This window comes from Oreochromis niloticus, linkage group LG20 (genome assembly GCF_001858045.2).
Source record: "Oreochromis niloticus isolate F11D_XX linkage group LG20, O_niloticus_UMD_NMBU, whole genome shotgun sequence".
Classification (NCBI taxonomy): Eukaryota; Metazoa; Chordata; class Actinopteri; order Cichliformes; family Cichlidae; genus Oreochromis; species Oreochromis niloticus.
Genome location: NC_031984.2, coordinates 9,172,725 through 9,186,111, shown reverse-complemented (window position 1 = coordinate 9,186,111; position 13,387 = coordinate 9,172,725). Strand labels below are relative to the sequence as shown.

Sequence of the window (13,387 nt, the reverse complement as noted above, 5' to 3'; positions counted from 1 at the left end):
ACACTAATTTGATTTCACGGCATGCTGTTGAAGATGCATTAATCTTTCCCAGACCATCATATGCCCCTGAGCAGCTGTAGAAAGAGGGAGAGTGAGACACAGAGAGGAAAGTGGGGTCAGAGCGACGTGCCTCCCATGCTAACAATGTTCTCCTGCCAACAGAAGCGCATCCCTCTAGGCAGGCCATGTAAACAGTGCACACCATCTCTAAATCACACTCACACCCTCAGAGACTTTCTAGACTCTCTGTCCTTTTTCCATACATCCCTCCCCCTGTCTGTAGGTTCAGACAAGAGTTCAGTTGACTTGTTTTGGTGATACCACAAAAGTTTTCTTGTCACCTGTCTTATTTGCTTTTTGTTGTCTGAGTTCAATTAACTGGGTTCATTCTTTAAAAAAAAAATCTGGAAAGATTTTATCACCTCCCTAACATTTCACTAATCACTCCACCCATGAGTTTATCTTTTAAAGATGCAAGTTTAAATTTTTCATGGATGTGACAATAGTGCTGATAGTATTAGTATTCCATACAGGACATCTCCATCTCTTTACACAGTCTGGACCCTATAGGTTGGCCCTGAGACAGCTGTGTGCGGTGATAAATTGTGTCACATAATCAAAGCTAATCCATAGCTGCAAGGCAACTCCTATTATCTTATGTTACAGCAAAGTGGAAATAAAAAGCGCTATCAATGAGCAAATGTCCCCAAGTCAATTTTGGTCAACAAAAATCAAAGAAAACAGAAAAAAAAAAAAACCACAGAGAGGGAGGAGATAAAGGGGACCACCACAGAATCTTTCTTGCTGTTAACCTCCACCCACCTCCTGTCCCATTGGCCTACCCAACTGTCATCTCACTCTGGGGAGCAGCACAGCTCTGCCAACAGCTTTCTTGTCTTGTTCTATTGATCCATTTTAACACGCAGTGGTGAGCGCATCAAACGCTGTGTGCCATGCAGGATCCATACCCCCCTCCCTTCACGGTTTTCAAAGGAAATGATGAAGGCATGAAAATATGAAAATGCTCTTCACAGGGGTCTGTGAAGGAGGCAATTTCCATCATGCCCATGTCTATTTCCTATGTAGAGGAAAATAACACATTTCTCTGATGTTTTCTGCACACAGAGCAGCAGTGACTCTACTTCTGCTGAAGCTTACAGAGAGAGTAGAACAGACTGGGGGAGTATTAAATTACTGAGGAGGCTGACATTTTTTTTAAACTCTTTATTTGGTTTACACCCCTGGGGTATGTAATCATAGCCACAGCAAATCCTTGGATTGGCTTATTACCATATTCATATATCATGACTTATTTGTTCACATAAAACTTTGTGGTTGTCCAAGATAAGCATTTTAACTGGTTGTCTGATTACAACAAAGTGTTATATACTGTACTATGCTTTGGAAGGTTAGAAAATGCTGTGGAACCACCGCGGGTATTTTATTTTTAGACATTTTTCTTTTTACTTTGTTGTAGAGAAATAAAAATAGCAAGTTGTAAAAAGTAAAATGTGACCCACTGCAGATAAAGCTGACTTGTTGAGAAAAGACTTGTGTTTGTCATCAAATTAAAGGTGCTGTATGTATTTATATTGAAAGGCTGCTCAATGTTAAACAGTTATTTTCTGTCCCAAGTCACATTTTCCTGTTTCCAGGCTGGTTGTTGATGTCATTCAGCTGTCTCTTTAGAGAGTCTCTGTCCCGTGGATAGAATCCAGCTGCTTCGTCTTGGACTGCAGCTGGTCTGGTCTTGTTCTGCTTTGCAGCCTCTTTGTTAGAGTGGCCCTTGAGCTTGCAAGCAGGACATAAACTATCAGTTCTACATGATGGATGACAAACTCACTTGGGAAGCACTTTAATGACATTTAGAGAATTAAAACAAAAGGTATTCAGGCTTCAGGCAGGGGCACAGAATGAGCTGGCTAGCTGGTTAGCAAAACTTGTATCAAACAAACAAACAAACAAACAAACAAACAAACAAACAAACAAACAAACAAACAAAAAAGCTATTGAAATGACACCTTTTAACCCCATATCTGCTCTGCTAGTGCACTATTAGGATCTAATAACTCAGACAATGAGAAGACCCCTCTATTGTTCGCCTCTTGCATATTGCAAGTATATTTATGCAAAAGTACAAAATTGATATTTTTCAATCTATCCCTTTAAAGGAACCTTACACTTTGATGGATGGATGAATGGAAAAATGGGTGATAATTCCATACCTTTACATAAAAAAAAATCACTGTGTGACTTTGGTTTAACAGAATTGTTTCCTAAGTAAAGATTTTAATACATTCTCAAAAACTCACCATTGCTCTTTTTAAATAACCACAATGCCCTGGGGGGATCGTGCTGTTGTCTGGGAAAGTGAAGTATTCACTGGATAAAAGCTATTTGCATGAAGGAAATGTACCAATATTAGAATTTGATGAGCTGCACTTGCTTAGTAAATAAATGAATTAATCCTGTCTATTGTCCTTGTGATTTATTCAGCTAGTGTCCTCACTGGAGACTAGAAGTTAATTAAGATCATAGTGAAGGATGTGGTTCTGTCTAGCTACTCATAAAGATATTGTGCGTGTGTGGAGTAGCAGTCCTCGGTTTGACTGCAGTTTACACGTACACTTCTTTTATCAAAGATTTTCTTGCTATTTGGAGATAATAGTAATTTGATTGTAATAATTGAATTAATCATCACCAATTGTACATTGCAGCTACAGTAAAAAACCAAAAAAAACCCTCCATCCCAGTGTGATCAGTCATATCTGATCTGACATATCTGTGGGAAAACAGTTTTTCAATTATCACCTAAAAATGAGTTTTAATGAAAAATAGCTCTCATTATTTTCACAGATTCAATTCTCCTGCTCAGGTGAATTGAATCTATGATTTAATGGCAGTGCCTTTGGTAGACAGAAGGTTTTAAAGAATAACACCTAAACCACTGGAGTAAATGAAGAGAAACTGCTCTGTTTGCTAACATTTATATTCATGTAGGTGTTCTTTCCTTTACGTAATAAGAAGACTTTTACACTTTGAGATGATAAAATAATAAAAAATATGTCCTAATACAATTGAAAAAGCCAATGTAGTTAACGCTGTGGGGCCCTGTTAAGGCATCTATAACATGACTGCAAGTTGTACTAACATGAATTGACAGTTACATAAAAACGGGAAGAACGTATTTGCCAGTCAAAGACAGTAAAGGTGTATATGATTTCTTTAATGGGACTGACCATGAAAAAACTTGAGCTCATACTTGGCTTAGATCAGCTATACAGTCCTTTTCTCATTCCCAGCACATGCACTGGTTAATGTTTCACCTAACTTATACCTTGTGTGTTTCGCTTTTACAAGAAAAGAAGAAACACGTGTTTATTTTTTTATTTAAAATCTTGTGACAATATTGTCCTGTCTTCCTCCCCTCACCCCAACCGGATGTGGCAGATCGCCAACTGTCAGGGACCAAGCAGTAAGACATAAAGGACACAGGTGTTTAATGTGTCTTGGGAAAAGGCTTAAAGGTCCCTTTAAAAAAAAAAAAAGGGGGTTTATTGACCCCAAAATATAAAAAGATACTTAACAAAGCCAAAAAACTTGAACAGGCAGACCAATAAAAGAGTTCAACTCAATAAACTAAATTCAAGATAACAATTAACCAAACCTCAAACAAACATAAGACAAACTGACCTGCTGAAATGACACGAGGGAACTTAAATACTGGCTTAGCTAAACCAAACGTCACACAAGGGGGAAAACAAAATGGCTGCCATATAACCAACTAATACAAAACAATTAAACAAACTTGAAACACCCCCCAGGCAATGAAGCATGTGGTTTCATCCAATGAGGCTTTGAGCAGTACTTCAGCTCTCCAGCTCTCCAACTTTCCACAACTGATTAGATCTGTCTTCGATTATGGGTGTGTGGCATATGGTTCAGCAGCTCGTTCTGTGTTGGGACGTTTGGATGTTTTGCAATCGGAAGCCCTTAGAGTGTGCTGTGGAGCTTTTAAAACGTCTCCAGTCAGTGCCCTACAGGTGGAGATGGGAGAAATGCCCCTGGATCTTAGGAGGAAGCAAGTATCAGTGAATTACTGGGTTCATCTTGGTGGTCATGGTGACGCACATCCTACAAAGGAGGTACTTTTGGAGTGCTGGGAGTATGGAAAAAGTCAGAAGGATCATTTTGGAAAGGTGGGGAATCAGTGGGCTAAGGAGTGTCATGTGTATGAACTTAAAATATGTCCTGCAGTTGTGTTCCCTGTGGTTCCTCCATGGTTATTGGAGACCCCTCCTGTGGACTGGTACTTGCTGGATCTGAAGAGGAAATTGAAAGGAAAAGTCAATCTTGTGTCAGCATTTCATTTTCACAGCTCGAATGAATACCCTGGGTATGTTCATGTGTTCACGGATGGTGCTAAAAGTCCAGATACTGGGATTACAGGGTTTGGAATAGCAGTTCCATCCAAAAATATTGAAATAAACAGACGCACTTCGGATGGCCTTTCAGTGTACATGGTTGAAATGGTAGCAATTTTGGTAGCATTGAAATGGATAGTGTTCAAAACTCAGGCAGGTAGTAGTATGTTCTGACTCAGCAGCTGTTCTTTCGAGTCTACAATCGTTTTGTTCGAAGACAAGGCAGGGTATGCTGTTTACTATTCTGGAGACTATAAGCAGAATAAGGTGTTGTGGTGGCAATATTCACTTTCTTTGGGTGCCAGCTCATGTAGGAATCAGTGGAAATGAAAAGGTGGATAGGTTGGCAAAAGGAGCATTGACTAAACATAGGACTGAGATGGAAATTAAAAGCAGCGGATCTGAAGCAAAGGGTATTGTTTGGAGGCAGGTTGTTCAGGAGTGGCAGGAGCGGTGGGATTCAGGGAGTAAGGGCAGGCACTTGTATCATTTTAAGAAGGAGGTGGCAGGGTGTAGGTTGTATGGGGGTAATACGATAGAAGAGGTGGTCATTACCAGGCTTAGATTGGGACATTGTGCGTTAAATAAAACACTACAGATGATAGGAGAACATGAGACGGGGCTTTGTGGGGTGTGCCAGGAGGAGGAGGAGACGGTAGAGCATGTAATACTGCGGTGCAAGGGTTATGATGTGGAGAGAAAAGTTCTGCAGAATAGATTGAGGGAGCGGGGAATCGGGGAATTTAATCTGAAGAGTGTGTTGGAGGGTAGTAGGGCACAGATGAGGGACTTGGTGGGGTTTTTGAAGGCTATAGGTGTGTATGAAAGAGTGTGAGGGTTTGTGGGGTTTTTTTTTTTTTTGATACAGATTGTAAGCTCACTGTCTGATCCATACTCCAGAACAGTAGGAGGCGGTAATGCTCCTTTTACATTGGTTGCCAACCGCCGTTAAAAACGAAGAAGAAGAAGAACTTTCCACAACTTTCCCCAGCCAGGAAGGAGAAGTCAACTCCAGGTAACTCAAACAAAGAAAGATGTATTAATATAACATAAAACAGAACTTTGACCTTGCAGTGTTAATATGTGTGCATGCCATATAAACATTGGAAGGTGTAATGAAAAAATAGATAAATTTAATAAAGAAACAATATTGGACAATAAGTAGAATATATTTAAAGTAGTGACTGCAAAGCAAACTAAAGTGAAGCAACTAATGGTGAGGTGTGGCGCTTACTCTGTGTGGCTTGCCATCACACCACCCCTCCCTGAGCCTGGTTCTGCTGGAGGCTTCTTCCTGTTAAAAGGGAGTTTTTCCTTCTCACTGTCGCCAGTGCGCTTGCTCATTGGAGGGCCATGTGATTGTTGGAGTTTTTTCTGTTTTCTTTGTATTATTTTGGGTCTTGGCCTTACAATATACAGCGCCTTAAGGCAACTGTTGTTGTGATTTGGCGCGCTATAAATAAAAGTGAATTGAATTGAATTGAACTGAACTCATTTATTCAAATTGTTTATATTACTTTGGAAGTAAATCTTAAGTAGATTTGTATGACATTGGGTGGGGGACAACTTACACAGCTTACCTCAGTTGCACTTCCTGAACTTATGCCTGTTTCAGCTCCTGCTCAAAGCAGGTGGACACTTTTTACCAGAGACAATGAGTGACTCTATATAACATGATCAGCCCTGCCCATTGTTGGTGCCTCACTGGCAGATGTGTATGTGAATATATATGATTGGTTGTTTTGTAACTTTTCTACTCTAAATCTATCCTATTTAAAAAACAAAAAACAAAAAAAAAACTTGTTAATAATATAATGATGAAGGCCACAAGCAGAAATGGATCTGTCATGCAATGAAGTTCTTTTTCATACTACAGGTGTTGCTGGACCTTTGATTTCTTCAGATCTCATCTTCATCTGCATGGACCTTGGAAGTAAGTGAAATTGTGCCAGAAACCTCTTTTTTAAGTATTCTAACTAAAAGCATTATCTTTTAGCAAACCTAACCAAGCAGCTCTCAGTCATAATCTGTGATGACCCCAGTGATATAGCCAAAGAGAAAAACAAAACATGACTTTTGAAATCCATCAATTTTACTTTTTGTCTACTCCTTAACAGTACTTGGAAGAATAAATTCTAAAAAAGACAAAAAAAAATATACTGTTGATGACTTAGCCCTCATGGGGTTAACCAAGCAAAGGGAAGCAAAACCTAACAGTAATGGAAACACCCGGCCTCCCTATGTGGATGTTGGGGCTCTTTCAAACAGGAGTGGCACAGATGCCAAAGGGCAGCGTTCAGCATCTAAAGGAGCTTTAACAGAACGGCAGTATTTGACTCCCTGAATGATGAAGGGTTGGCTTTTTTGTCGGTGCCAGCTGAGTAAAAGCCCCAAACCTGCTTGATAGTACAAAAGCTACTACTGGGGGCTACACATGAATATGTCAACAGACTCTTCCAGCCCATTTGATTTATCCTCCTTTTAGCAAATACTGCTTATTTATTTGTCTGTTTGTTTGTGTTTATGGAAATTAACTTATAAGGATCTTGTTTATTTGAAAACGTTTAAGCAAGATGCTCCATGTAAAGGCTGCTTGAATCAGTAACCCAACAGCAATTGCAATTTTATTTATATGGCACATTTCATTATATGTAAACTCAATGTGCTTAACACAGATGATAAAAAAAAAACAGTGTAGCTTTAGAATGCCTTAAGGCAGTGAAAACTGGAAAAAACAAAACAACCCCCGTCTTACTATGTCAATATGACAACAGTATAAAATCTAGAAACCCTGAGTAAAAGGAAACGGTATTATTAGCCTGATTATATGTAACTGCCTAAGCCACCATCATGTTGTTTGAATTAACATGTACAGAAAAAAGTCCCGATCACTGTCACATGTGGCCTCTAGTGCTTTAAGTTTGTTTTTATAAACTGTTTACCTTTACAGCGATGCCACTTAGTTGTCATAAAAGATAAAAGATATCTACATCTGTTTCTCTTCCCTTTATTTTTTTATTTCAAAAAGAGCTTTAGGTAATAAATGAACTTATAGTATCTAAAACCTAAAGCTGCATGCTCCCATAGGTCCTCATTACTGCTTGAATTTTGTATGTCTTGTTTTTTGCTGTGCAGAACTCACCAGATCCAATAAAAGATGGGCCCCAAGATGTTTCAGAACATTACAGTATATTTAATTCATTTTTTTTTTATTACGAATATCTGTTGGTACCACTGTTGGCCGTGTCCCCCAGCAGCTATTTAAACGACTTAATAGCCAGACACAGCAGCTATATTTCACATATATTTCTTTCCTGTGTACTTACAGAGGCAAGCAGTAGAGGCACAGCAGTGATTGAAGTGAAGCCCTTAGTGGTGACAGTTCCAGCCTTGATATTAATGGAAGCCCACATAATTGCGCAAGCCATTAAGGAAGTACAGATGCTATCAGGGAGTGCACACATCGTTATTTCTCAGTGTAACACCTCATTAATATTTGTTGTGTTTTAATTTTTTTTCTCCACCTCCCTCCCACTTTGAGAGGATGAAGGGAGGACTGGATGCTGTGCAAGATAGAAAATGACAGCGAGATGAATCTTCCTGACTCCAGGCAGATGTTTCCTGTTCAGCATTCAAATTAGAGGCACACCTTGATGAGAGCTTCAACAGGACACCCAGTAGAAATATTTTGGTAGATCATAAAATAGATGTAGGCATCCTCATCGCATGACTGAAACTTCCCTGAGTATTTCAAAGGTCAGATGGCTAAGAGCGAGGTGTGATCTATTCAGAGCTGGCAGAAACAGCAGCATCCCTCTCTAACCTTTTACTACTCAGGTCATTGTTGGGTTTGTTGTCACCTCCGGTCTTTTTACAGTCTCTGCAAACATCAAGTGTTGGACCTGAAGTGTTGAACTGGCAAACATGGCCACGCTGTAAATATTTTACTTGCAATGTGTCACTTGTTCAATTTAGCTGATCTGAATCATGATGCACCTTTAGTAATTAAGATGCTTTGTTGATACAGATTCGCTCATGCAGATTTGGTTATTGAACTAGAGCAATGATGTTGGAGAAGACTAGCTGTTGGCCTCCGTGTATACCTGAAGGAGAATGATCTCAAGAATAAAACTAGGTCTGATTTCAATTTAAGCACACTGCCACACTTCCTGTATGATTTGTGTGTATATATCAGAGTTAGCTAATCACCCCACATCATTTAGGATTAAATATTTAATAAATAATAAATAATATTTAGAACATACCTGTTCAAAATGCCAGATATACAGTAGATGAAAAGCTCTCTTTCCAAGTACTTGCTAAAATTGTACCAAATAGACAATAACCATGGTTGCTAATTAACCAAATACATATATTCCTGAATTAATTTAGAATAGCGTTAATTGTAAATTTTTAATTCCAGAGATCATGAAAACTGATCAAACATAGAACATTAAAATAATTCCAATCTAATCCAATGACAAGGTGTCCAAATATATTTGAATATAATGTTTTCTGTTTTATATCCATGTGGGCATCGATTGATGGATTGACCTCAATGTCATTCATCTATTCTATTGTTCTATTTTTTGTTCTTTTCTATTTTTTCCTGTCGAGGAAAAAGCCGTTCCATTTACCAATGTCACAGGTATCTGGATCCAAAATCGCAGCTGCTCCAGGATGAAAATTTCCAGTTTGGCTGTTGCAGAATTTCAGGGTAGCTCTCGTTGACTTTAATCGCCACGGCTTGGTTGGTTTCTGTGTTACGACATTTGGTTACAAACCAAAACCCCCTTCTCCAAGGAAAGCCTCTACCTTGTGGTGCTTTCCCAAAATGTTCCCTTCAAATATTTCAAGCTCGTTTGACTTGAAGGATGGGTTCACACTAATTCTGACCCTAATCAATTTAATATGAGTCAATCAAAGAAAATTTTGTTTTGGAGAATGTTGAAATTATGAAACTGACAATTACGAAACTTTTTGTTAGTGTATTTATTTATTTATTTTTTCTTTTGCATACCATGTCGAGCTTTTCTGTATATGGTCATGTTGTAGATTTGGGAGCAAACAAGAAATCGATTAAAATGTTCGGTTTTATTTTAACAATCATTAACTTCATATATTCATATTTATACAAGCAGTGCTTTTATACGTGTGTGTGTGTGTGTGTGTGTGTGTGTGTCATTAATAACCTTTCTGTGTGGAGCTTCAGGAAGCAGTTGCTGGTAAATGTGAGGTGGACATCACATTTCTGACTTTTGGAGTACCATTGAATCCCTGTACCTTCTGCATCCCTTTGTAGTCCTATCTATGTTCCTAACACACACACCAACACACACATACACATCTTCCTTTACATGCACACACTATTGCTTACCCACACACATTACGTGAGTCTTACCTGAACTGACCCCTGACCTCCTAACTGCACCTCAAAACTGTTTCTGGGTCTATTTCAGTTTAAAAAAAAAAAAAAAAGGATTTTATGTTCCTGTTGGGGAACCATCAACATGCTGCTGTGTTGTTACCTACACCTACATAGCAAGCACACGAAGAGCTTTGCTTATGTTTTAGACTCCAGCCACCACTTTTATTCTTAATTATGCACAAAATCTTTCATACATGAAAATTAACACAGGTTTTCGTCTTTGTATGACTGATTTATACAAGGCAAATTTTTCCTGAAAACATAACGCCTGTTGTTAATATAAACAAAACCCTGGTTACCGGATTTAAGATCTAGTTTGCTCTCTCTCTTTTTTACATTTCTTATTACACAACAATTCCATGCTTTATTATTCTTAACTTGTGTTGTTCTTCCATGTAATACATGAATTAATCTTATTTTCTACTTTAAAAAAAAAAAATTTAAGTTCAAAACAATAGCTAAATGGGTGATAATTTCCATTTAAATTTAATCCAGGAGTGTCATTAAAGAAGAAGAGAGTGTTTGCGTTTGATAGTTGCAGTTTTGGCATATCAACAGTTTGTATAGGCAACAAAAGAGTTAAGCTGCTGTAGTCGGACACTGCAGAGGTAGTTATGTTTGTTGCACTTCCTATGACCCCACAGTTTCTCAAGACACATTACAAACAAAAGTAATAGTAGTAAATACTAAAGTCATAGTGACTGTAAAACTCTTTGAAAACATGAATTCAGGAAAGTAATCACAGGACTCTTAAGAGTACAGAGAGGATTACTCTCATACTTTTATAACGCAATCCCTAAAAAAAAAAAAAAAAAAAAAAAAAAAAAAAAAAAATCACATCCATAACAACCAATTAACTCATATAAAAAATAGATGAAATGAGTAAGATTTATGCAAAGATTCCCCACACGTTTCAGCAGTCGTGATGCAATAATTTATTTAAACAGAGAGCTCAAGGAGAAATGATTGAATGTAATACTAAACATATAACCCACAATCTGCAAAAGATTAAAAACTACACATAATGCCCAGTACGTAAACCAAATGCTGCAAATAATTTTTCATCGATTACCGGCCATGGTGGAGGATCAATATTCACCCTTTAATAACCTCAACTTGGGCATTCTCACTGCTTGTGGGGCAATCCCACATAGAAACATTACTGTAATATATGGCTTTGTTTACAGTTAGAACCCTTTGTGCCACTACAGTTATTTATCTCCACCACCTTATTACTGTTATTTGCAATGAGGTAACTACTTCAAGGCAGTTTTCCAGCTTCTAACTAGACCAACTGGGAATATGTTTGTTGAGAATGATATGACTGGGACACATCACCATCACTCCTCCCCAAATTACTGTCATGTTATAGTGCTCCAATATAATTACTGTATATGAATAATGCTGTGCAATATCGCTTTCTAAATGAAGCAGGCCTTAAATTGGCCCCTGAAGGAAATCTAAGTCGTTGAAATTGAGAAAGTATTTGATGAACTGGTCTAAGTTTTATATTGTTTCTACTTGCAAATCCAGTTTTCCTCTGTATATACTACTTGACAACAAACCAACTTAGACCAAGTGTGGTAATCTATTGGAAGCTGCTTGGGAACACTGTAAAATAACAAAATAGGACTTAAAGTAATCAATAATATGATGCTTATATTTCTTTTAAGATTAAGGTTCAACAAAGATACAAAATAGTACATTTTTTATTCAAGTCATGTTTATGATTCACTCTCGGAGAAAAACAGTTGCTTTGTATTTAATTTTGCCAATGTCTTCTCAGTGCCCTTGCTTGCATCCTTTACTTATTCCTCTGAATAGGATTAAGAAAACTTGGATGTCCTCAATGATGGTGGTCTAGATTGATTTCCAGGTCAAGCAGAGGATGGAGGACAAAGAAAAAAATGGAATACTAAAAATGAGATGCACTAACAACTTGGCTGAAGCTGAAAGAAGTCAAACTAAGTTTTAGAAAAAGTTTGTGTCGTCAGGGGCCAAGCTTACATCAGATAGACCTTGTTCTGTTCCTCCTAGTTATTAACTTAATACATGAAGGTAACTTATCTTATCTCAAAATGATGTGAAAGCCCCGGCACATTATCTGTGTGGAGAAAACTGCCTTTAGCTTCTTGTGAGCACAGGCATATTATCCCCAAGGGTTGATTAGACTGACCTAGTGACTTCGGGATGATTATTGGCATAACTATTATAGCCAAAATATTTAAATTGGGCTATTTCAGAATTTGCTGCTCCCTGGGGATATCACACCACCTGTGTCTGCTCCTCAACGCCTCAATCCCTGTGGGGCTGAAACCTTCACCAAACACAGGCCAGCAAAATGCAAACAGACTAATGAGGGATTTATCTTCTTCCCTCCTTTTAACTCATACATCCCAGCTCCACTTCTGCCCTGTATTAGCATGGTTTTGTCCACACTGAGATCATAATCCATTTGTATGTCCTTGAATGTAGCACAGTAAAGTCTTTTCTGTCAACAGCCCTGAAATCACCCCAAGTGCTCAGCAATCTAATTAGAATTATTCTTCCTTTCCCTCGCAGTGCCATCCGACCAGCTTTGTGGGGGGTTGTTAAGCATGTATTACTCCCTGTGGGTGGCTTGCCACAAAGAGACAGCAACACCCCATCAGAAGAAATATTATACAGTGCCTTCATTACCCTGTGAACCAGCAACATTTCCCACAGCTAATAAGTAGTATAAGAAATACTTTTGGTTTAGCTTAAACAGTGTTTCTTTCTTTTCTTTCTTTCGATTCTTTTCCTTTTTGGTGGGATTTGGACGGATGACATGTATTTCATGTAATTAACGTGCTATATTTTTTGTCACAAACTCAAAGCAATTTGAAGTAGAAGTTCATGTTTCAAGAAAACATCAATTACAATCATTTTAATGGGAAACTCATGTGAGCATCCTGAGACAGAGATGAGGAATTCTCTCCACAGTCATCCTAAATATCTTTGCACTCTTTATCCACTTCCATTTCCTCTGTTTCTCTTCCCCTCCCTCTTCATTTTGTTCCCCTTTCAAATATCCATTCTTTCTAATTGGATCTGATGAGGATGGGGACTTCATTACCGGCTTGCAATGAATTATTATGTGGTGTAATTGGCCCTCCAGTCCCATAGGAGGTGCCCTGCTCCAGCTGACTCAACTGGAGGAGGCTCTTCTGGCCCAGGTGGAGGCTTTTGTACAGCTGAGGTCTAACTTTATCTCAGTAGATCAATTTGTCTTTGTGTCAGAATTTCCCACAGATTCTTACTGGAGTAGTTCGAAGATGAAATTAAATGGGTCTTCAACAGATGCTTCAGAATTGCCCATATTTATAGTCTCAGAAAGCTAATGATCAAAATCTTTCTGTTCCATAGTCATGAGTTAATTAACATGTGTTAATGACTTCTGAGATGCTAATTGAGAGGCAGTGTTTACACCACAATAAGCAATGCATTCAGGCGGCCGAAAAGAGCTCATGACTGATGTATGGCTGGCTAGTGGTGCATGGCCCACATGACTCTC

The 13,387-nt window shown here is 38.4% G+C and overlaps 1 long non-coding RNA gene across 2 annotated transcripts; it reads left to right on the top strand.

Moving 5' to 3' along the window:
* The first annotated feature begins 1,990 nt into the window (after positions 1-1,990).
* Positions 1,991-8,576, top strand: LOC102076105 (uncharacterized). Of its 2 annotated transcripts, XR_002057533.2 has the most exons (4): positions 1,991-5,239; positions 5,325-5,439; positions 6,301-6,357; positions 7,753-8,576. It is a non-coding gene; the product is annotated as an uncharacterized LOC102076105 (long non-coding RNA). The 2 variants fall into 2 exon arrangements; XR_265766.4 differs by having other exon boundaries at positions 1,991-5,439.
* The last annotated feature ends 4,811 nt before the right edge of the window (positions 8,577-13,387 follow it).